The sequence below is a fragment of the Sciurus vulgaris genome (genome assembly GCF_902686455.1).
Source record: "Sciurus vulgaris genome assembly, chromosome: 6".
Classification (NCBI taxonomy): domain Eukaryota; kingdom Metazoa; phylum Chordata; class Mammalia; order Rodentia; family Sciuridae; genus Sciurus; species Sciurus vulgaris.
The window spans coordinates 55230838-55255905 of NC_136466.1; the positions used below are offsets into that span (position 1 = coordinate 55230838).

The 25068-nt window shown below is 38.4% G+C and overlaps 1 protein-coding gene and 1 long non-coding RNA gene across 1 annotated transcript in view; one reads left to right on the plus strand and one right to left on the minus strand.

The window, feature by feature from the left end:
• LOC306663981 (uncharacterized protein) overlaps positions 1-25068 on the plus strand; it is a 326186-nt gene that overhangs the window by 134005 nt on the left and 167113 nt on the right.
• LOC306663985 overlaps positions 3500-25068 on the minus strand; it is a 62490-nt gene continuing 40921 nt past the window's right edge. Inside the window, exons 2-3 of the long non-coding RNA XR_013764606.1 lie at positions 6897-7032; positions 3500-4087 (exon numbers count right to left, since the gene is read on the minus strand). This is a non-coding gene — a long non-coding RNA (uncharacterized lncRNA). The remainder of the gene's footprint in view (positions 4088-6896; positions 7033-25068) is intronic.

Here is a 25068-nt window from a genome sequence, read left to right on the forward strand (position 1 = left end):
AGAAGATTAATTACAAAACAATGCTTGTATGAAGAACTGGATTCACTGTAAAATCCTCTTAACCAGCAAATTTCTAACAGATGTGACTTTTGATTTTTATGTGGCCATAATTATTGTAGAGAAGAGGGAAAATTATATTTTTGGAATCATTTCTCATGGTCACAAGTTTTCTGCTAATTTAATCCCCCAAGTTTAAGAAATAGGCAGTGTTAGTCTCATTTTACAGATTTAAAAAAATGGAGTTCAGAGTATAAGTCACTTATTTAAGTTCACACAGGCAGACAGTCGAGGAGCACACTATCCCCAAAACCAGAGCTTTCTCATTTTATCATCAAATTTATTACAGGGTAGTATATAACCAAAACTTGATAATCACAATAACCATAGGTTCTGATTATGTTTTCCTTTAGTCCTCAGTGCCAGTGGCTGTGATTATCTGTGACACATAAAGACCTAAATCTGATGGTAAAAAACTTGATAATAGAAAATCAAACAACACAATGTAAAAAAAAAAAATGGATAGAGGATATAGGTATATGTGTGTGTACATATATGTGTGTATATACATATACATGTATATATGTGTTTCTCTAAGTAAGATATACATAAGGACAAGAGGAATCTGAAAAGATGCTCAACATCATTGGTCCTTATGGAACTGCAAATCAAATCCATAATGAAGTACCACTTCATAGCCACTAAGATCACTATAATAAAAAAGAATGAAAAATGTGTTGGCAAGGATGTGAAAAAATTGAAACTCCTTGTACATTGGTGATATGAAAGAAAACCAGTTCAGCTGTGGAAAACAGGTAGTTTCCCAAACTGATAAACATAAAATTTCCATAAGATCCAGTAATTCTATTCCTACGTATGTACCCTCCCAAAAAATTAAAAACAGCAACTCAAACAAATCCACATACATGCATATTTATAGGAGCACCACACACAATAACTGAAAGGTTTATAACTGAAAGGAAACAGCCTCAATGTTCATTAATGGGTGAACTGATAAACCTGTTGTTACATATATATATATATATACACAATGGTATATTGTTCAGTCATAAAACAGAGGTAAAATACTGATTCATGCTACAACCTGGATGACACTTGAAAACGTGCTAAGTGAAGAAGTGAGACACAAAAACCACCTGTGATTTCATTTATGGAAATAACAAAGCAGGTAAATCCATAGAATGTAGATTTGTAGTTACCAGAGAGTGAGGACAGAGAGGAATGGCAACTAACTATTAAATGATTCTGGGTTTCCTTTTGGGGTGGTTGAAAATGTTTTGTTACTGGGAATAGGCAATAGTTACATTACATTCTGAAAATACTAAATGTCACTGGACTATTCACTTTCATTCATTTTATGTCACATGAATTTTACCTCAATTTCTAAAAAAAAAAAAAAAAAAAAAAAAAAAAAAAAACGATGACCCAAGGTCTGTGAAATGTACTGGTTAATCCAGGCATAGAGTTTGAAGAAGAATCACTCCATCTTGTTTCCAGACAGATGGCCACCTATGTAAATAGCCTTAAAATAGTTATTCTAAGGAATCCATTATCCTTGTGCACAAAACGAAGTGCACTTCCACCCACCCTGCCAGAATCTGTTTCCACCTGATTCATTGTGAATCCCCCTAAATGCCTTTTCGGGGGGTGGGTAAAGCAGTTCTGAGCCATGGAGCCACCACCTTACAATGGCTGCTGTGTATTTCCCCTTTGACTATGTTTATCATCGAAAAACTGTACCAGCCTTCTGTGCTGACCACTCCTTTCATTCATTAATGTTCCTTAAACTGCTTAATTTGGCCACACGGAGACTGTTTAGAATGCAAGAGATGCCTGCTTTTATGTTTGATTTCAGCAGGGGCTACAGGCACTGAGGGTTTTCTGTGGGAGCCAATGGCCTAGTTTGAGGTGAATAATCAGCTTTTTACTTAATGCTGTATCTCTCTTTTCAGCTGCAAACATTCTCCATCCTTTTTCTTTTTTCTTCCCAGGGCTGGGCGCAGTGAAATGTTACTTTCAGAAAAATGAGGGTGTCAAAACCCCTGGTGATTTCTAACGCTTATGGAACACATCACGTAGGATCAATTCAGGTGACAAAAAAGAGCACTCTTCAGTCTAGATTTACACTGTGTTCCTATTCACTGACACATCAGCAAACATTCCCTTCTCCCTTGCCTGAGTAATGAATGGTTTCTGAGCGAGTTCCTGGGCTGGCAGCAGGTTTGAAATTCTATAGAAGCAGGCAAGGGAGAAGGGAAGTGGTGAAGACATGTAAGATCCCGATATCAGTGGGTTTTCCTGTGAGTGTGCAGAAAGGGGTGCACAGCAGGTTGCTCTCCTTAGGGAGGGCCAATTTCATGGTTGGCCCAATGCTGGCACCTGGATCTTCTATTCCAGAAAGTTTTTCTTGATTTCTTTAAATGATGAGTGGCTCACTGTGCCTGAACTATGCAATGCAACTAATGCTAAATATTTGCTTTTGTTTTGGAATTTTGCTATGTGGTAGGCAGAGGGTGCCTAGGTGACTAATTCCCAGTAAAAACGTCAGGCACTGAGTCTCTCTAATGAACTTCTTGGAAGATGACTTTTCACATGTGTTGCCACAACTCATTCCTGAAGGAAGTTAATGTCCTTCATGACTCCACCTGGCAAGGACACTTAGAAACTAGTGCCTGGTGTCTTCCTGGGCCTTACCCTATGCACCTTCTCCTTGTTGACTTGGCTTTGTATTGATCTGCTCTATTAAACCATAGCTGTGACCATGAGTCCTGTGAATCCTTGTCATCCATCACTTGGGGACTGGGGATGGTCTTGGGAACATTTGGTAAAATACAAGTGAGGAAAAATCAAGAGCATCAGTTTGGTGAGAATAGAAGGAGATCTTGAAGATCACTCTTCCAATAATGTACATTTTCCCGATAGCTGCAGGAAGTGAGAGAGGAAGATTAGTTGAAATGGTCTCTCTAAACTTTCCGATTATAACTGAAGTTGAAGGCTGAAGTTTTCTTCACCCTTTAAAGAAGTAAAAAGTCAACGCAGTGAAAAGAGCTAGTCACAAAAACAAAATTTGAAAGATGCAATTACTGGGTCTTTGTACTTGGTTTGTAAAATTCTAAAACTTCCTGTTTGTGCCTGCTGCCCACCATTAAGCTGTGTGTACCATGCCTAGGTGGCCTGGTGTGCAAGTGTGATAAGGCTTGTTCCCTTCCTTGCCCAAACCTCATGACCTACTAACATTCAAATGTACCAGAGAGGTCTCCAGAGCGGTGTCCTGAATCTCTCAGGGCACCCCATCTACTTGATTGAACCCATTCCCTTGTTCCTGCCGTGTGGCTCTCTCTAGGCATGTAGTGACTGTCTCCTAAGACCTATGAATATAATGAACTTTGACCCCAGAGACTTTCTGTGTCCCCTTTGTGGCTGTACTTGACAGACCATCACATTAAAAAAGGTATAGATATAAGGTATAAATACCTCTTAGTGACATTCATTTTTCCAAGTCTAAATCCAACATATTGAAAAAGCACATGGAAAATGCTAGACAAATTAGCAAGAGAGACTACTGAGGTAAATGTGCACGTTTAATCTGCATTGTTTACCTCCAGCTGCCATAGCAAAATACCCTCGCCTGGGTGGCTTGCACAACAGGAGTGTGTTTGCTCACAGTTCTGGAAGTTGGAGTCTGAATGAGGGTGTATGTAGGGTATTCTTGCTCTGCTCAGGGCTCATATCCTGGCTATAACCAATGTCTAGCATTTTTGTATCCTCACATGACCTCTCCTCTGTGTCAGAGAACTGGGGTGCTGGTAGGGGAGGGGACAGGGCGCTGGCTTCTGTTCCTCTTCTTAGAAGGACACTAGTTGTTTTGGAGCAGGGTTCCATTCTTACAAATTTCTCTTGGTTTCCATGCCCTTTAACTTCTATGTTGCATAAATGATGTTCTTCTTTTGCTTCTTGAAATTCTTTCCTCTGGTGACTATTCAAATTCTGTATTCATCAGGTCTGTGGCAATCTCTTTGACCTTTCTTTCTCTTCTGACTGCTTTTTAAAATCTTTCCATTTGAAAAATCTAAAAAATGCAAAATTGGAGAAAATAGTGTCACAAGTCCTTATTTACCCACTTTATCAGCTTATGGCCAGTCTTTACTATTATTACACCTAAAAATTAATGAAAATTTCTCAGTATCACAACTACTTGAAATTTCTTGTCTCATAAATATTTTCTTTCATAGTTGTTCTAGTCAGGATACAAATAAAATCCAAACACTGCAAAGCTAATGTGCCTCTTAAATACTTCCTTCTCTTTATTATCTTTTTCATGAAATTTATTTGTTGAAGGCAGCAGATTATTCAGTCTAGAGTTTCTGAGTTGGAATTTTTCAATTGTTTTTTTTATGATGTCATCCCTATAAACAGGTAGTAAAAGCAAAGGAGGCTTCAGTGGGTTCAATTTCAATTTATCCACCCCCCAAAATTTAATTTTAGATTGTGATGCTGACTATTGTCCTCCTAAGACCTAGAGACCTCAACTTCAGTCTCTCCCTAAGCCTGTCTCCTGCTAAGTCTCAATATCTAGACCTCAAGTCTTCCACCTATAATCTTTGGGAGCAATCTGTTTTCAGATCTTTGTTAACTATCATTTGTAAGAAGTGGTACAGAATGTTACCCAAGTGATCGAGAATGTCCCATACTGAGAGAAAACCTAGAAGTAGTCAATATAAGCCTTTTAGACTCAAATTTTCAAATCTAATTTTGAAAGATATTTTGTGAATAATAAGCTCATAGTCAAATAGTTTTGGGAAAATCTTGAGTGAATAAATTTAAACAATTTTATTAATGTAACCATATTTAACAAATCTAAAGAGGAAGAAAATGTAATTAGTGTTTCCCTAAATTTATTTGATTATGAGACTACTCTTATGGTGATATTTATGAAAAATTCCACTCTAAATAGTGTTCCATACTGGGAATGCTAGGGAATTGTCAGTGAAGGGAAGAATAGGGCTCTTTCCTCTTGACATTGTTTATAATCTAGTAAGCAGACACTTCATCAGGTTCACTTGCATTATACAGAATGTCTTCAATTTCTATTCTTTAAAAATGACTCTTCAGCCCTCACCTGAGTTTGAACCCACTTTTTTCTGATAGCACACTGCTATTCACTTTGGAAATACACCACCACCAAAACATAGTAGTGAAATCAACTTCATCTCTCTGCTCATCTGTTCCTTACTATCTCTTTCCTCCTTTTCCTGCAGTAATAGGATGCCTGCTTTTTAAGCAATGGACTTCCAGACTAAAGAGTATTTCCTACAATGGCAGCTATTGCTAAGCGTTTGGTACCATCAAGGGCAGAAAATTCAAATTGGCCCTTATAAACATGAAAAGGTGCATCATTAGCATAAAGAACAAGGCTTAGTAAATTCTCAGAAACATAGTAGACTCACGTTTGACTGCACTTTGGATCCCTACAGCTCTTATATCCCTTTAACGTGTTTCTACTACTGTTTTCTTTCATTTCTTGAGATGGTTAAACTTAATTGAATATGCTCCGGACTCTGTTCACAATGATAGATATGCCATTCTCTTTACCTTGGGAGGGGGGCATTGGGTGTGATGGGCTGACATATTTGACTCCATGGAAATATTATAGGCCAGGCTATATGGGCAATGAATACACAGACTCCATTTTACCTTGATACTCCGTGTCATGCAGGAAATGCTTCTCCCGTGGGAACACCCCACCTCTGTACCCATCACAGTTGCTTAGCATGACATGTTTGGTAACACAGAATGGCAATTCTTATATAATGAAAAATTGTCCTTTTTTTTGATTCTTATTTTTTCTAAACAATGTACCAAGTCAACAGTGATATCAACAATGATTGTCTAGATGTTAGTAACCATTCTTTAATTTGTACCTAAGTAAGGTCATTTTGACTCACTTCCCCCTTCTGCTAATGATTTAGATCTGATGATGTTAGTTTGTAGTTTTGAATCATAGAAAGAGTTACTTATGGTTGATATACTGATTTATGTTATAAAACTCCCTGCAACCCTATGGTCAGGGCTTTTCTCCCAATAGCCATTTTGGCATTGTGTGAAACAGTCAGCCAGTTAGCTAATAAAGACTCTCAAATGTGGACTTCTCAGTGGTGATCAGTCTGTTCTTAAGTTGTGCCCCACAACATAGGGAGCTATGTGGTGGGTGACATTAGTCAATCAACAGATCATTCTGCCCAGTGTGGTATGTATGGTGACACTCAGGACACTCAGGGTAATGTAGGGAATGTGGGCAAGATCATTCTGATGAACCTTGTTGCATGTGAGTCATTTGAAGTTCTCAAGACCTGGACCAGTTTTTCTTCTTTTCCTCTTTCCGCACAGCCTGGAAGAGTGTTTGGAACAGTCAGCATAAATAATGTTATTGTTTATTGCAGTGCTGGGGATCCAAACAGTTGCTTTACCACTGAGTTACATCCCCAGCCTGACACAATTCTCACTGAGAAAATGACCCATGCCAGTGTTTCAGAAACCACGCTTTCTAGCCTTGTGGTCCGGTGAACATACAGCTAATTCTCTCACCTTGTTTTCCTTCTTTTGTTTGGGAAAAATCAAATAGATAGAAACCAGGTGATTTTTACAATGCAGTTTGATGCAAACTTTACATTAAGTTTGAGAGCAACACAATACCATTGTGACCACCTGCCAAAATTTTCCTTTCTGACCATCAAACCAGACACTGTCACGCAAGGCCTCTGGCACATCTGGAATGGATTCCTTGTATGATATGTGTGCGTGTGTTTTCTAAGCAAGGGAAGTTCCGGATTTAGGAGAGGAGTAAAGATCTTTTAATCTCATCAGGAGAAATTACTCACAGTTAAGAGGTCCTCTGCTCCAGCTGTGGGTCACATGGGAAGTTCACAAATGGTCAGTGAATCTGCTTATTGACTTCTCTGATCTCTGCCATCAAGTCATGGGCTGTGTTGTTCTTCAACCTTGACAGAAGTCACCCTCTAAAGTTAAATCAGAGCAAAAACCCTTAACTGGTCAATAGAGTCCAAGTGATTTTTGTTTCACATACGGGGAGCAATTTGTTATGTCAAATCCCAGAAGCTTAGCTTGAATCTAACTCTAGATAAAAATGTTCCTATTAAAGTGGTAGCAAGTGAAAGCAATTCTGTTTTCATGCTGCATAAAATAACCTCCTTCTTTTTGACAAAAACTAAAGGATTTTAAATTTTTGTTATGAATATTTCTATAAAACTTTAAACTTTCTGCAGGCTCTAGTGTATAGAGTTCTGTTTACACATACATTCCACCTATAGAATTTACTTATCACCCAAATGAATTTACATACACATATGTACATACACACACATATATACACACAATTATGCTTTTGTGCCCAAAGGCTTGCTTATATTTATGAATAGAAGTGTGGGCTGGTTGATGGTATTTAGCAGGGAAATTCTATGTGAGTGTTTTGGGGTTTTGCTGTTGAGATGGGAATTGAGCTGTATTTGAAAGTAGTTAAAAGGAACAAAACTTACTCTACTTTTCCAGCTGGGGCATAACAGGGTATTTAACTCTGAACTTTGGCCTAGTAGTATTCCATGGGAGAATATTAACCACAGATGGAAAGGGTGGTTAGAATAGTAAGAGCTTACTTTACAAAACAGGTCATTAGAATCTGTCCTTTCTGGAGCAGATATAATTCCACTGATCCTTTTGTCTCATTCTTTTTATCCTGTAGGTTTGGCATTTGCTACAATATTTTTTGTGGCAACCCCAGTCAAATAGGCTTGAGCCATCCTCTCACTCTTTTTTGATTTCCTTTCCTTTTTTCACTGACATATTTTCATTAGTTCAATAATAATAACAGTAACTTATTTTTAAACAGTACTGGGGATTGAACTCAGGGTTACTTGGGGTACCTTACCACTAAACTACATGCTGGATCTCTAGCCTTTTTTATTTTATTTTGAGATAGGGTCTTACTAAGTTGCCCAGGCTGGCCTCAAACTTGGAATTATTCTACTTCAGCCTCGTGAATAGGTGAAATTACAGGCATGTGCTACTGTACCTGGCAATAACCTATTTTTTTTTTTTTTTGGTCAAGCACAATACTTTGACATATAATATTTCATTGCAATTGGGCTTCATGGTAAGCTTGCAAGAAAGCAGGGGAGATATTCCTGTATGGCACATCAGAAAACCAAGACTTTGAGATCCTGAGTGAGTGTCCTAAGGTCTTGCCACCAGCACCCAGAAGAGCTCAGGCTTTGTTCTCATTCTCAGGTTTCAGATGCTCTTTCCATGGGCCTTATTGCTGGGCAATCAATATTCAAATATGTGATGTGCACAGCTGGTGCGTGTGGGGTCATACAAGTGAACTTACCTAAAGGCCACAGAAGACTTACTCAGAAGGACTGACCCAAATAGACACCCACGTGAGCAGCAGGTTATAATATGGGCAAGGCGCCTGGAATTTGTCTCCTCATAGGCAGACCGACAGAAACCTCTCTGGAGACTAGCCAGGAGGTCAGAAATTCTCCCAGAGGCTCAAGAAAGCTGCCAGGAGAGTCCCATAATGATTCCATTTTAGGTTTAAAGGACATTATCATCACAGCAGGCATATCTAGTGCTGTACCCGATGCGGACTCAAATGCACATGTATCAGCTTTGGATGTAGCGAGATGGCATCTTGCTGTGAAGTTTGACTTTACAGGCAGTTTTCGAGTTTCATATTTCAGCCAAACCAATCAACATAAGCTAGTCAGCAGCACATGTGAGATGACAGACACTTCCAGGTCTTCGCTGATTGCACTGGCTGGATAATTAATTTGGGAGTAAGTCATGGTTGGACTGTTCTGCCATTCCATGTTCAGATTTTTTCCCATGTCACTGATTGTGGCTGTAAATTTCCTACCCAAACATCCACTATCCCTTTCTTCTTCAGTCATTAGAACCCTGGTTTTATAGAGAGCCTGTGTACAATTAAGAGACCATTTTCTACACTGTCTTGTGACTAGGTGTGGCTGTATTGGTTTGTTTGGGCCAATGACAGGATAGCAGAAATGTTATGTGTGACTTTTGGAAGGTTTCCTGAAAGAGGAGAGGCTTGACCTCCCTTCTGACTGTGAGCCATGTGATATGGGTTGTAGCTCTAGGCACTCTGTCTTGTAAGCTGAGAAGGGTGGTATCCTGGAATCTAGGAGTGGAGGACAGGAAGGAGCCCAAGTCATCAAAACCTCAGTGGAGCTGCTGTATACTGGACTGCTCATCTGACTGGTGCTGTGTGTGAGTGAGATGAGCACTAACTTGATATTTTTTTTTTTTTGGTAACAGGGGCTGAATCCAGGAGTAATTAACCACTGAGCCTCATCCCCAGCCTTTGCTATTTTGTCTTTAGAGACAGGGTCTTGCTAAGTTGCTCAGGGCCTCACCAAGTTGCTGGAGGCTGGCTTTGAAACTGCAGTCCTTCTGCCTTAGCCTCCCAGTCACTGGGATTACAGGTGTGCGCTACTGTGTCCAGCTACAATCTTGTTTAAGTCACTGTTACTTGGAATTTTTGTTATATTGCGGTGGGGAAATGGATGCCAAGTGATAAATAGGTGATCACAAGGTAGTAGTAGAGATTAAAACATGTTAAAAAAATGGAGGTGAAGAAGATTTTTAAAGTATAAAGGAAAAAGGAGATAACTGGAAGTCTAGTCAAAGAAAAGAAGCAAATAATGTCATTGAGTAACATTTAACTCTGTTGTTTTCCCATTCTTCGGCTTCTTCCCTGTGCCTCACCATCTAAGCACCCCCATCCCAGTGTCAGGAGTAACAGACAGCAAATCAGAGTGCTGGCTTCTAGAAGTTTGTGTTGACTCTTAGCGTAGAGACAAGACCACAGTCTTTTTTAACGTACTCAATTTTTTTGTCATGGAGCATTTACGACTCACTGAAAAGTAGGTCAAGTGGTTTGGTCAACCCTCTACTCACCATCACCCGGTCTCAGCAACCCTCGGTCCCATGGTCAATTTTGTCCCATCCAAACCTCCATCAATTTCTCTTTCTCTTTACTTTTTAAATAAACTTATCATTTTGCAATAATTTGAGATTTACAGAAAGTTACCAAAAATAGTGCAAAGAATTTCCACAAACCCTCTACACGTTTCTCCTATGGTTAATATAAATACCATTAAATACCTATCAAAGCAAATAAAATATTATTGATACATAACTATTAATTAAATCTAGACTTCAAGCCTAAATTTTTCTACTTATGTTCTTTCTGTTCTAGAATATAACCCAGCATATGGACTTGCACTTAACCTTATATTATTGTGAAACATGTCTCCATAAATCATATAGTTTCACCAGAAAGATTTTAGTGTACATCTCTAGGAGACAAAAAGTCCTTTTCAACACAAATGTAATGCCATCAACACGTCCTCAAAATACCCATAGTTCCTTAATATTGTCAACATCAAATCAAACATTTTCTTATAAATGTTATATCCATTTTTACACTTTTATCCCTCTAATCCTGAACCCAAACACTATGATTAGTTTCTACGTCTTTTAAATCTCATTTCTCCTATAACTTTCTCTTCTGTTCTTTCTCTTTCTCCTTCTCTTTTTTTTCTTTGTAACCTATTTGTTTAAAAAAACTGAATTATCTATTCTACAGTTTCCTTAAGGCCAAATTTTTCTGGTTCGGTCCTTGAGGGGTAGTATTACTTGATCCTCTATCCTTTGCATTTCTTGTAAATTGGTGCGAAATCTTGGAACAGATTTATTCATTTAGTCAGTCAATCAGTTTTGACAAGAACATTTTATAGGGAGTGATGGATTTTTTCCACCTCTAGGGATATACTCTGGCTACCGTTCTTTCTTGCAATGTTTGTGGCTGTTGATGTCCTTCCTTACAGAGGTTGCAAACTGATCATATTGTAACTTAGCATTTCTTCTTTATTTTTGAGACGGAATACTTTTAATAAGAGAATGCTCCCCCACTTACCATTTGGCTCTTATTGATATCTATTGTAGACGAAGGCAAGATAGAGACAGGCACAGTTGTGCACACCTGTAATCCCAGCTGCTTGGGAAGCCGAGGCAAGACGATTGCAAGTTCAAAGTCAGTCTTAGCAACTTAGTGAGGCCCTAAGTAACTCAGTGAGTCCCTGTCTCTAAATAAAATATTTTTAAAAGGCTTGGGAAGTGGCTCTGTGGTAAGTGATCCTGGGTTCAATCCCCAGAACAACAACAAAAAAAATAATAAAAAGGTCTTTTCCTGTCTGATTCTCTACCTTTATCTGCTACTTTTAAAAATAATGAGTTGATCTCTTATTAGCAACCTCCAAAGTTGGTCATTAATTTAGAGTTCATAATCTGAGAGATCAAAGAGTTTCTTATGTGAAGAACTAAAGGCTTGAGGCAGAGAACATTTGTTAGTATTCATCAAAGTTAATGGCTAGAGAGGCCCAAAAGACCAAAACCTGGGAGCATGGGAGAACACCCACATGTGAGAGTGTGTGTGTGTGGTGTGTGTGTGTGTGTGTGTAGAGAGAGAGAGAGAGAGAGAGGGATCCAGATGCATTGGAAGCATTTGGTGGCATTCTGAGACCTGAACACTTGCACTTGAGTTCTCAGAGTGTAGCTCCAAGAGGTTTTGCTCTCCTGCAGAAGCCTCAAGACCAACCTGTTCTGGCAGCAGCTGGTATTGCCATGACAGAGGGGAATGATGACAGCAGGCACCTAGGTAGGGAGAGCTAAGGACAGCCTCACTGTGGCCCCAGAGAAGTAGAGAAAGAGAAATGTGTGTTCCTGGGTCCCAGCATGGGGCTAGCTGTGCTGAGATGGGAGTGGTGGGTGTGGGAGGAGGCCTGGTAGTTGGGCAAGAACGTAGAGTCCAGCAGAGAACGTCTCACATGGAAGTCTGACTGGGCAATCCATGCCCCATCAGAGATTGGTAGAGGAAGAGTAGCATGGGAACCAGGCGCCGGAAATTAGATTACTCTGGTCCAGGGGAGAAAGGGAGATGAGGCTGGGGATAGTCCAGGCCTGCATCTGATTAGCTATTACGCAGAGAGAGAGAAGTTACAGTCATGTGTCTCTTAGTGACAGAGATATGTAGTGTGAACCGAGTCGTTCTGCAATTTTGTCATTGTGCGAACATCATAGAGTGTATTTACCCAAGCCTGATGGCGGAAGTCACTCACACTACATGGCCTCTTGATGCAGATACGAGATGTACGAAACCGCTGAAGGCTTAGTGTGGCATATTGTTTTACAGTAGACTTTTTAAATATAAAGTGGGAGTATACCGAATACAACAATAAAGTGTAGTAAATACATAAACCCAGTAACATAGCCAATTTAATCATTATCAAGTATTACAGACTGCACATAATTGTATGTGTTATACTTTACACAGATGTACACAGTTGCCAGTGCAGCAAATTTATTACACCAACCTCACCACAGGCATGTCAATAATGCCTTGTACTGTGTCAGCACAATGGCTATGATATCCCTGGGTGAGGGAAACTTTCCAGCTCCATTATAATCTCATGGGACCACTGTCATTGACCAAATTCTTAAGTGGAGCATGACTATTTCTTTCTTTCTTTTCTTTTTCTTTTTTCTGGATGAAATAAATCTAGTTCAGAAACTTCTGTCTCACACATTAGCAGAAAACTTCATCTTCCAAGTTCAAGGATACACACAGTCCAATAAACTGATTTCAGTTAAACAGACATGAAGAAAGTGAGATTACTGCCCACCCAGGACTGTTAAATTTAAAAGTGTAGATAAATATATAAGTGGTTGAGTGTTTGAATGAGGCAGAGTGGTTGCAGTACCTCTCCCCTCAGGGGAGTGGGAAGGGAATAATGGGCTGGCCCCCACAATTGCAAAGTGGGTCCTAAAGGAGGGTTGGAACACGATGCTTCAGTTAGGGATGTGGCTGCTTCTCCACTTAACAGTTTGCATCAACCCTGCAACTGGAGAATGTCAGGCTTAAGTGAGATGCGCTAGGCTGGGAAAGTCAAGGGTCCTATGTTTTCTCTCATATGTGGAAGCTAGAAACAAAGAATAAAAAGGCCATCTCTCAAAAGTGGAAGGGAGATCAGTAGAGTAGAGGCAGGGAACCTAGAGGGAGGGAGGAAGGGAAAGGGAAAGAACTCTGGAATAAAGTTGACCCAATTATGCTATATGCGTGTATGAATATATCACAATGAATTCCACTTTTATATATAACTACAATGTACCAATTAAAAAACAATAAATAAATAGAAGGAAGACCAATGAAGTAGAAGAGGGGAACATAGGCGGGAGGCGGGGAGGGAAAGGGGGAGTACTGGGGATTGCAATAGAGCAAATAATGCACTTATGAATCTGTCAAAATGAATTTTATTATTATGTATAACTGTAATACAGTAATAAAAACATTTTTAAAAGATAACTAGAAAAAGAACCCCCACACTAAAATGTTTTGAAGATTTAATTTTGACTATAAAGCAGTACCAGCCTAAGGAATCCCTGGATTTCTTTCTGTTCTTGATTAGGTAAACACCATCTCAACTGGCATTGGCAGTTATATTGTACCTCCCTAAATCTTATGTGTCCATGCTTGGAGGGGTGCCAGATCATCCTACCGTGTGTGTAGGAAGCAGCTGGACTTGTTCCTGTTGTTTTCAAGATTCTTGTGTGTGGATTATCTTTTCTTTCTCTGCATTTTATTTCTTCACCTATTGAACAATGTAAATTTAGATTAAATACCGTCTAAGGGCACACAAGTTGGTAAGTCTCAGGTGCCTGCTTCATGCACAGGTGCCATATTAAACAATATATCCCAAGAGTGTTTTTTCCACATATTGCTATACATTAGTCCCCCTTTATCATGGTGGGTGCATTTCAAGATTCCTAATAAATTCCCGAAACCACAAAGAATACTGAATCCTACATATACTATGTTTTTTTTCCCTATACATTCATCCCTGTGATAAAATTTAATTTATAATCTAGACGTAGTAAGAGATTAATAACAACTAGTAAATAAAACAATTGAAATAATATTTTTAATAAATTGCCAGCATAACTACTCCTGTTAAATTTAGGGGGCATTATTAAGTAAAGTGAAATTTACTTTGACATAAGCATTCTGGTGTTACAATGCTCATCTCCTAGCCTAGAAAGCTGAATGACTAATGAGCAGGTCATGTGACCCAGATCAACCAGTTTAAGTCTTTGCTGGAGTGTTTTTGTTTGTTTGTTTTGCTTTTTGTTTACAGCCAGGAAGAGTGCTTTCCTGTCTGGTGCCAGAGCTGGAAAATGTAAAATATCAGTGGTCACTAGTGGTTTCTAGCTTCAAGGAAACAAAATGGCAGGCGGAGTAGCAGAGAAAAGAAAAACTAGGGGCTAAGGGCATAGTTCAGTGGTGGAGTATGCTCAGCACAGGTAAGGCCCGACTTCCATCCCCAAGACCAACCAACCAACCAACCTAACAACCACCTCCAAAGTCCTGGGTCATCTGAGTTTTGATCCCAAAACTTAATGGTAGGCCTTCAACCACAATTTTAACTGTGATTAGGATATATTGAATAACGAAGACCATTTTGGGCATAGACTAGATATAACTTTAATTTGTAGCCAATTAAACTAGTCAATAGACTCCAAAGTCAGTCAAAGGGACTGAAATGAGGGAAAACATGTGAAGCAGGTAGAAGTGGTCCATATTTTTTCTTCTTTAAGGATGAATAATATTCCATTGTGTATATGTACCACATTTTCTTTATCTATTCATCTGTTGAAGGGCATCTAGGTTGATTCCATAGTTTACCTGTTGTGAATTGAGCTGCTATAGACATTAATGTGGCTGTGTCACAATAGTGTGATGATTTTACGTCATTTGGGTATAAACCGAGGAGTGAGATAGCTGGGTCAAATTGTGGTTAGTTCCAAGTTTTCTGAGGATTCTCCATACCACTTTCCATAATTGTTGCACCAATTTGCATTCCCACCAGCAAAGGTACCTTTCCCCCCAATCCTCACCAACATTTATTGTTGCCTGTATTCTTCATTGCAATTCTGAGTAGAGAGAGATGAAATCTTAGACTAGTTCTTTATTTGCATTTCTCTAATTGCTAGAGACTGCATGACCGATGTGATTCTATAACATGTACAATCAGAAAAAGGAGAAATTGTACCCCATTTACATATGAAATATCAAAATGCATAAATGCATTCTACTGTCATGTATAACTAATCAGAACAAATACAAAATTTAAAAAAAAGAAGTGGTTCTTATTGAATGGTAGAGTGTGGGGCTTACTTTACCTGGAGAGATATAAATTCCAGATAAACGAAAGAGGTAGCCAATTGAATCAGATTCTTTCTGAAAACATTTTGGTCTAGTGTTCCATTTTTCTATGAAGTCCACTGTGTATTCCAGTGCTCAAAGCTTTGCGACTTAGAAATAATATTATAGATGGCATTCTTTGTGTATGTTTTAGTAACCCCCGGGAGTGAAGAGACTCAAATCTCTTGATCAACTATGATCAAATTGGAATGGAACCACCATTTGACCCAGCTATCCCACTCCTTGGCCTATTCCCAAAGGACTTAAAATCAGCATACTACAGAGATGCAGCCACATCAATGTTCATAGCTGCTCAATTCACAATAGCTAGATTGTTGAACCAACCTAGATGTCCTTCAATTGATGAATGGATAAAGAAACTGTAATATATATATATATATATATATATACATATACATATATATGTATACTAAACTGTAGTGTATATATATATACACAATATATATTATTATGCAGCCATAAAGAATAATAGAATTATGGAATTTGCAGGCAAATGGATAAAATTGGAGAATATCATGCTAAGTGAGATAAGCCAATCTCAAAAAACCTAAGGACAAATGATCTTGCTGATAAGTGAATGATGACACATAATGGGAGGGTGGGAGGGGGGCAGGAATGGAGGAAGGAGGGACTGTATAGAGGGAAAAGAGGGGTGGGAGGGGTGGGGGGAAGGAAAAAATAACAATGACTCAAACACCATTACCCTATGTAATGTGTGATTACACAAATGGTATGCCTTTACTTCATGTACAAAGAGAAACAACATGTATCCCATTTGTTTACAATAAAAATAAATTTAAAAAAATTAACTATTACAACCAAGATCAGTGCTTCACATTGGTCACCATCTCAGTCACCAAAAATCTTTTTAAAAGACAGAATTTTGCTGGGTGTGGTGGTGCATGCCTATAATCCCAGTGGCCGGGAAAAGTGAGGCAGGAGGATTGAAGGTTCAAAGCCAGCCTTAGCAATTTAGCAAGGCCTTAAGCAACTTAGTGAAACCCTGATCCTGTCTCCTAAAAAAAAAAAAAAAAAATTTATAGTGATTGGTCTGAAAACTCCACTGATGAATACAAGATGCATCTTGTTAAAGACTCTCTTTCAATAGAAAGGTTTTCTAGATGAGTTGTCAATGAGATATATTAATATGTAGCTATGTTAAAATCTAGAAATAAATGGTTGGCCTATAAGCATCTACCCACATCTCCAGTTTTACCAGGTTAAAATATCTACTGTCAGTTTGGTTTCCTTCTTTCAGAAATAGATGGCATACTTTGAACTTAAAATACTTTTGGTCACTATGAGGCTCAAACATGAAATTTCTTTCTATTTTTCTTTCTACCCATTTCTCTCACACTCTCTCATATCCTTCTGGTTGTAATTTCAGCCGCCCTACATTCCCAACATCAAACAGAGGTTAAGTACCATGTTATTTAAACAAGATGAGTGTATTTGATAATGACTGAGTAAGGAAAGTGAGGAGGAATAACGCAAGGAGGGACGGTAACTCCCTGCAGCAGGGCAGGAGGAGAAACGTCTCCACACACCACACTCACTGGTCTTTGCAGTAAAAATACTGCTGTCATACAGTATAATTCATCTCCTTAAATTTTTATGTTTCCCACTTTGGAAAACAACTATGTCTAGCGTATAATTTCACCCTTTTATTATGACATTTGAGAAAGTAGCCAAGACTGGTTAGGTTTAATTATCCCCATCAAGTTATTTTAGATGTCAGTTTCTACAAGTCATTCACAAATGGGCAGATGGCAGAAACATGTTATTCCAGAATGGCCAGGCTTGGGTGGAGCCAGAGAAATACATCGACTCCTTTCTTCTATGTCTGGGCTGTTGTGAATGCATATCCTGTGTGTTTACTTTCATGATCTCATTGTATGACTTTATTTTATTTGAATATATTTTTGGTGGCACAGAGAATGAACTCAGAACCAAGTGTGCTAGGTAAGTGCTCTACCACTGAGCTACACCCCCAGCCCCTTTTTATTGTATTTTTGAGATGGGGTCTTGTTAAGTTGTCCAGGCTGGCCTCAAACTTGTGATCCTCCTGCCTCAGCTTCCCAAGTAGTTGGGATGACAGATGTGTGCCATGACTCCCAGCTCGTTTTAGAAGAACCATCAGTTGATCTGTTGTACCTTTATTTAAATAACTTAAAAATGTGTCACAGCTGTTTCAGAGATAATAAAATCATGGTGGTTATAAATGTCTTGAATTCACCATTTGCTCTTGTTACTTTCTTCCTCGTACTATCTTGCACTTGGGTTTGCATGTTAATATATTCTGATTCCATGACCTAGTCTGAATGTAGTAAAATGAGGAAATGGAATTTGCCCTCTTTGAAAATCTGTACTGTACAGTGTTCTTATTTTAGGTAATGATATGCTTCTGGACTATGTATGTGTTCAGAAGTTTCCATATTTAGTCATTTCTGGTCACTAGCAAAAACCTTTAATTACTGTTTAACTACATACACATTTTTTCTAAGGGACACAGTGTAGATAAAGAACAAAATAAGTATATATTCAAAACAGATGGCCTGACAACAAAACACTGAAAAACTTACAAAGGTAAAAAGTTAGTGTTCTTATGAACTTATTAAATTATATTGCATAACATTGAATAATTTGCTTTATTTAGGTAAAATGCTAATTGGATAATATGCTAAATTGGATGTGATATTTTTTGAGATTTTACCCTACTTGTAAGCTAATGTTATCCTACCACAATTTCATGGATGGTAGGAGAAAGCATGAAAGTTCTGGATCAGAGACAAAGAACTATTTATTATTCACAGCAATAGCAGTAATCACAGTATCAGCATTTGCCCTAGATCCTCAAACCCCAATTAATTCTTAAAGAGATCCACAAAGAGGGAGAGGTGATGCTTGACTCACAGTGGGTTGCATTACAGGAGAGGAACCCTGAATCCAGGGAACATGAGCCTTCTAAAATGGACAGTATGCCCTAGAAAGAGGCATTATCTCCATTTTACTGGACAATAAACAAACATTCTATCTTTTCTTTGAAGGGGAATACTACTTCTTTCAAGACCTTTTATTATATAAACGTCCTTGAAAATAGTCCAGATAAAGGAAAATCCAGTGGCTCTTCTCCCAAGATGTATAGAAATGGGAAAACCAAGGAGAATTATCTTCCAATGGATGTAGTGTAAGTTTTTTTATTTCTTTATAATTAAACTGAACTTAGTTTTGGGATCTCTGCTTGTTTTAAATAGTGGAAAACTTAAACTCATCAAGGTAGACTCAACCCCTAGAGCTTAAAATATATTTTTCATGTGATAAATTGTAGTTAATTTGTGTTTCTTCTACTGTTTTTCTGCACTCCTTTCAGGTGTAACAATATTGTAGCAAATACTTTTCAAAAGTACATCTGCCATGTAATACTTGAAGCCCCTTTATACATTAATTTAACCCTATAGGTAGGCAATATTACTATCTTTATAGATACCAAGGCACAGGGAAGGGATGTTACACAAAATGACTTAAGCAATAGAGCTGGTATTCTGACCAGGGAATCTCCAGAGTGGGTGCCCCTAATCTTTGTTTTATTTTTCTCTTTACATTCTTTGCATTCTCTATACTCCTGAGGTCTTATATATTACCCATGCATCTCATCTGGATTTAGTCTTGTCCTCTCTGGCTTCCATTTTGGTCTCTTGCCCCAAAGGACTCTCATTTTGTTAGCTCAACACCTGGGCTCTTGTGAACTATGTGCCTACTCTCATCCACTGAAGGGCTCATCTCCAGGGATGTAGAGTTCCATGCTGGCATGGAAGAGATAGCTCTGTGAGGTTTACCTTGCATTCCACTGCTATGGTTTGGAAAAGTGTCCTCCAAAGTTTCATGTGTTGAAGGTTTGGTCACTAGCATGTGTTGCTGTTGAGAAGAGATGGAATCTTTAGTAGGCGGGGCCTAGAGGAAGAAAGTTAGGTCACTGGGGGAGTGTCCTAGAAGGGGATATTGAGACCTTGTGGTCTTGCTGTCTTGTCTTTGCTTCTTAACTCCCATGAGGTGGACAGGCCGCTGTCACATGCTCCCACCATGATAAACTGTCTTGTTAGAGGCCCAAAGTGACTATGAACTGAAATGTTTGAAATCATGAGCCCAAATAAATCTTTCATCTTTCTAAGTTGATGGATTTTAGGTATTTTGTTATAGTAATGGAAAGCTGATGCACTCATCCAAGCTGCCCCTCAGTTCTTGGGTATATAGTTCTACTACAACTTGTTAGCTATATGACCTTCAGCAATTTGGCCTCTTTCTGTTTCTATTTCTACACCTTATCTCTGAAGTAGAGATAATAATGCTGTGTTCTTCAAGAGGTTGATGTAAATATTAAGTGAATTAATTTATACTTGGCAAGTGAATGTGGTATGCTTAGTTCTTGTTAATATATATTTTTTCTTTTATTTGTTAGGGAGTATATCTATTGTGTGACCAGTGTGAATTTTGTAAGGAAAATTATATGCTAAAAGTTTGGCAGCTGGAGTGGGACAGGAGGCTTACGGAGAGAGTTGAAGTCATGAGGCAGACTGCTGAAAGAATTGCAGATGAATCATTATTGTACTGTTCTTCAATTATATTAGTGTTTCAGAGTTTATTTTTAAGCATTTTTGCTTTTACTTGAAGTTGGAAGGGATAAAATATGACTGAAATTGTTCAAAGATGCAGAGATTGAACTAGGATGGTGGAGGAACTGGTGTAACAGTTTTAAGAAGGCAGGGGACAGTGTCATTGAATGGCTGCTCTGTAGGATGAAGGTCAGTTGGGAGCTGGTAGACCAGGAAGATTGGAAAGGTATTGAGGGGCTAGAGAGAGAATTTTGAGAAGAAAAAATTGGGTTTGATGGATTTAGAGGGGAAAGGCACTACAGGTCAAAGTAGAGGACATTAAGCAGAGAGGGGGATTTACACATTTGATATTCTGGGGACATTCATTTTGGTGAAGTCTAGAATTGATCCTTGGTAGTAATTAGTTGAAGTGGACTGAGGACAAAGTGGTTCGTAGAGATCAAATAACTTTTAAGTCCAGAGTATTAGATGATCTTTTGTGGTGAATATTGATGCCGACCAGAATGAAATGGAGACAATGAGAAAGGAGCCAAAGTTCACTACAAGGTCTAGTCTGTTGGAAATTCTAGAGCTTCATAACATATTATTCCTCAAAGGAATGACAGAAAAAAGTTTTAAAATACTGAACTGGCAGAAATTTATAACAAAACTTGCTCTGACTTTGATGTGACTGAGTTAACCTTGACAAGTTTAAATTTATCACCATAAAAATGAAATTTCCAAAGTTTGGGTCGTTTAATTACAGAGAAATAAGCTTTCATTTCTCTACACTGAGCCCTGTGAATTATTGAAATGGTAAACTTTTCTTCATGATGTATAATCTCTCAAGTTAGAAAAATAGTATACTGGAAGATAATCCCTTTTTCCTGGTGTTTTGTTAAATACTTGGCAATTCTACACTTCTGTAGGGGGAAGGTGCAAGACCCTTTCTCAGACGTCTGTTGACATCTACACTTTTATCACATTCCCTGAGATCCTTCTTTACCCTCAGGTTTCTGTGGCACCCCATCTTTTTCCTATTGTGTAATTCAAGGTACAAACACCATGATTAAGAGCTTAAAGTTTTATTTATTTATTTTTTTGGTACCAGGGATTGACCCAGGGTCAATCTTAATCACAGAGCCATATCCACAAACCTCTTCTTAAATTTTATTTAGAGACAGGGTCTCACTGAGCTGCTTAGGGCTTCACTAAGTTACTGAGACTGGCTTTGAACTTGCTGTCCTCCTGCCTCAGCCTTCTGAGCTGCTGGGATTACAGGCATGTGCTACCGCACCTGGCTAAAGTTTTATTTCCTGATATAAAAATCAAAATTTTTGAAATTGAGAAAATTCTTTCCTTTCATAGTCACGTGACTCTTGAAATTAAACACTATCACTCTGGGGACGTTTTTTGCTATATATATATATATTTTGCTATATATATATATTTATTTATTTTTTAATTTATTTTTATTGTAAACAATGGGATACATGTTGTTTCTGTTTGGACATGGAGCTATATATTTAACAAAATGTCCAGCCATTCAGTTCTTTCCTTTGTTCTGGGACATGTGTCTTCCCTATGAGATGATGAACATCGCAGACTAAATAGTTAGAATGTTACTGACAGCCAGTAAGAAGAAAAGAAAAACTCCCACATATCACCTCAAAATGTGTCACCTGATGTTCATAAATGTCCCAGACTCTTAAGAACTTGGGCAGATGTTTCTGAAAATGAGTGTTGATTCTAATAATTAAAAAAGTAGTCTTAATTTTTTTTTATCTATTTAGACTTGCTAAGCCTTAGAAATCACTTGCTGTCAGTGACTCCGTTTTTAATTTTTCTCTGAAGGCAGGACAGGGGCTGAGTTGAAGTGAGTGAGGCCAGTCAGACAACTGACTTCCACTGCAAAAGTTAGGGTGGCCAAAATTCAGTAGCCAAGATAATCAAATTTTATACAAGATTTAAAAAACAAAAATTAATGCAAAATTCCAGGATGAATGAAGTATCAAAATTTCAAATGAAAACACACCAGGAATGCTATTTTTTCCTTTGACTCTGTTTTTATCCCCATGGTCAGGACACTGAGATAGAGTTCTGAATGTTTGTGGTAGCAGGGACATTGGTGAGGAAGTCTTCTAACACTGATATTTGGGTACATAAAATCTTCAGAGTTATTTCTATGGCTTGACTAATTTCTACTGTTTGTCACTCTACTTGAGGAATGAATAGTGGATGGTGATTTTTTACCTGAAATTATTGTTCTTTCTTTTTGTGCTATGAAATTTAAACAATCAAAGATATTGCCTTATAGCATTTTGATATTTCTTCTTATAATTACATAACTAATATAATTTTTTTTCCTCCTCTCTGGTAGTAGAAAATGCCTGTCTTTAAAGAGTAAACTTTCATGATTTTCTTGCTAAGATAGCAAACAGACAAACAAATGAAGAATCTCCCCAGAACCCCAGAAACAAATGGACTATTAATTACATTTGAATACTGAGAGTCAGTGGAGGCAGATAACATATCCAGGATGATCATACTGATATTTTACTATTTCTTCAAAACTGAAACTAATCTCAGTGTAGACTAGAAAAGTGCTTTCAAAGCCTGAAAATGTTCATTTCTTTTTTAATCTTGGGTCACTTCTGAGTATAAAGATGATGATCCTGGTCAGATCAGAGTAAGACCAATAATGCCAGAAACAGAGACAAAAGAGAGAAAAAAAAAAAAAAAAAAAAAAAAAAAACAACAAAAAACAAGACTGACATTACCAAAAGGAAATGACATTTCCCTTTCTGTGACTTTGACCCCAGGGGCCAAACCTGAGGGCATCTGGAGGTGGGTTGGGGGAAGGGTAAGAGAGAACAGGGACTCTCAACTGGGCGCAGTTCTTGGCATAAACCTATTAATCTAAAGGGTCTCTGACGCCCAGCTTGACAGACAGTTGAGTGGAAAGAGGCTCCTCCTACCTCACAGTTGTCATAACAGCCTTTTTATTCCTGCATCATCAGGGACTGCTTTTAAGAGCATTTTGATAGATGGCATTTTCTGCAGTGTCGGTAGTGGAAGGAGGGGGAGGAGAATCTCTGCTGCACAGGCAAGCAGTTTCTGTGGTTTTAACAAGCCTCCCCACCCCATTCAAACCTGATGCTGTAAGACAGAACACACACACTGGCTTGTTACCACTCGCCTTCCGTGGCCTCTGGGATTCCTTTCTCTTTAGCTGTGTTTCTCAATCCTTTGCATTTCGCTAAGGCAGAAGTAGCAAAAGCAGCAGGGAAATGGCAAGGAAATACAAGCCTGTGCTGTTTCTGGAACACACTAAGCTTGTGTCCATGCTCTGGAGGTAGAAATTCTGCCTTAAGAAAAATATGTCACTACAGGGCTCTTTGTCTGCTTGCCAAAGCATACAAAACCGAATTAATGTAGAATTGTAGGCGCCCAAATGTGTGACATGTAGATGGACCCTGACAAAAATGACTCCCCACAAAGTAAGACTCTAGAGAGGTCCTCACGATGCAAAGAGCAGTGGTTCTCCACCTCTCTCATCCAGGCATGCAAAACGCACGATTTTACTCATCAGGGTTATTTGAAATTTTCTGCTTCTCCTGGGTTTAACTCCTCTTTCTCTTCTTCCATTAATCAAAGCATTTCAGTGTGTCAGTAATGGAAATTGAGATTTTTATGACTATATACTTGATTGGGCCTAATTATTTTTAAAGTAAGTCACTTGCAAAGTTGAGTATTTTCACTATTTACAGGCACAAATTTCTTTAGCACACCTCACAGCTAATTAACACCCTTCATCATGTGGAGAGACCTTGTTTTAGAAACGCTATCCAGGGCCCCTTCCTCTAATGTATTCACATACCACTGTGCTGATTGGACATGTTGTGTTTATCCTTCGATACCATTTTGAGAGGGTGTTGGAAAGCAAGATACAGGTAAGTTTTGCAAACACACTTTCATCTTTTCTGAAGGACTCACAAAAATAGAAAAAACTACCTAACAAGGAAGGTAATTGAATGGCGCACATATTTTCTTTCAGTTGCTGAGAATGGATTAAGCTTTTTATTGAACTGTTTGGAGTTCTCTTGACTGGCACATGGACCCAAGTGAGTTTTATTCAAGGTAGTAGTGGATTTTCTCTCCCTAAGATGTGTTGCAGAAAGAGCAATTACAAATTGTCCAGAAGAAAATCTGTATGACCCTTAGTAAATCTATTACAAAGGAGTTTCAAGAAAATTACAGGAAATTCACTGAGCATTACTAGGCTAATCATGTGATCATCATCTGCTCAGTGTTTTTTTTCCCCCCAGGAAGAGATTGATATTTGTAGTATGATGCTCACTAGAGCAATAGGTTGGAAAGGAAATCGTTTCCTTTCCTATATTTTAAGAATGTTTCCTTTTGGCAGTACATAATCTCTTAAAAATGATCTTGCTTTCAGATAGGTACAAATATATCATTTAGTGCTTTTTGTATGAATGTGGGGCTGATAGATTTAGATATCGAAGATGGATTGCAGGGTTTTCATTACCATAAATCCCATGTCACATCAGCTGCAGGATGGAAGCATTTTGATAGATAACATAAACTCATTAATCACCACTCTCTTAAACTAAGTACCATAGAAAGAATTTTAAATGTTCCACATTCCAACATTTGTGAATGACTCCCCCTTTAAAAATGCCATCCTTTATTAGTTCATGCTGTTTAAGACAGCTTGAGTTAACTCCATGAAAAGAGACTGTGTAACCAGGGAAGAAAGGGCTGGAAAGGGGGAGGGGGGAGAGGAAAAGAGGCAAGAAGATTAAATTCTGTCTTAAATCCAAACATGGGCTAGATTGCATGCTAGCATTAATGTCCTCGTCCTCTTCCCAGAGAATGTTGGCAGACTTCCAGTTTATTAAAACAACAATCCAGCACTGATCTTCTCTCTGTATACACGATTCAAAGATGGATCATTTACTCAAACAGAACTGTTCACTGAGGTATAAAAGCAAAAATGCATTTTAGGAGAGGTTGTTTATGAGTATTGCATAAAGCACTACACTGCCATGCTTCACACAAGTG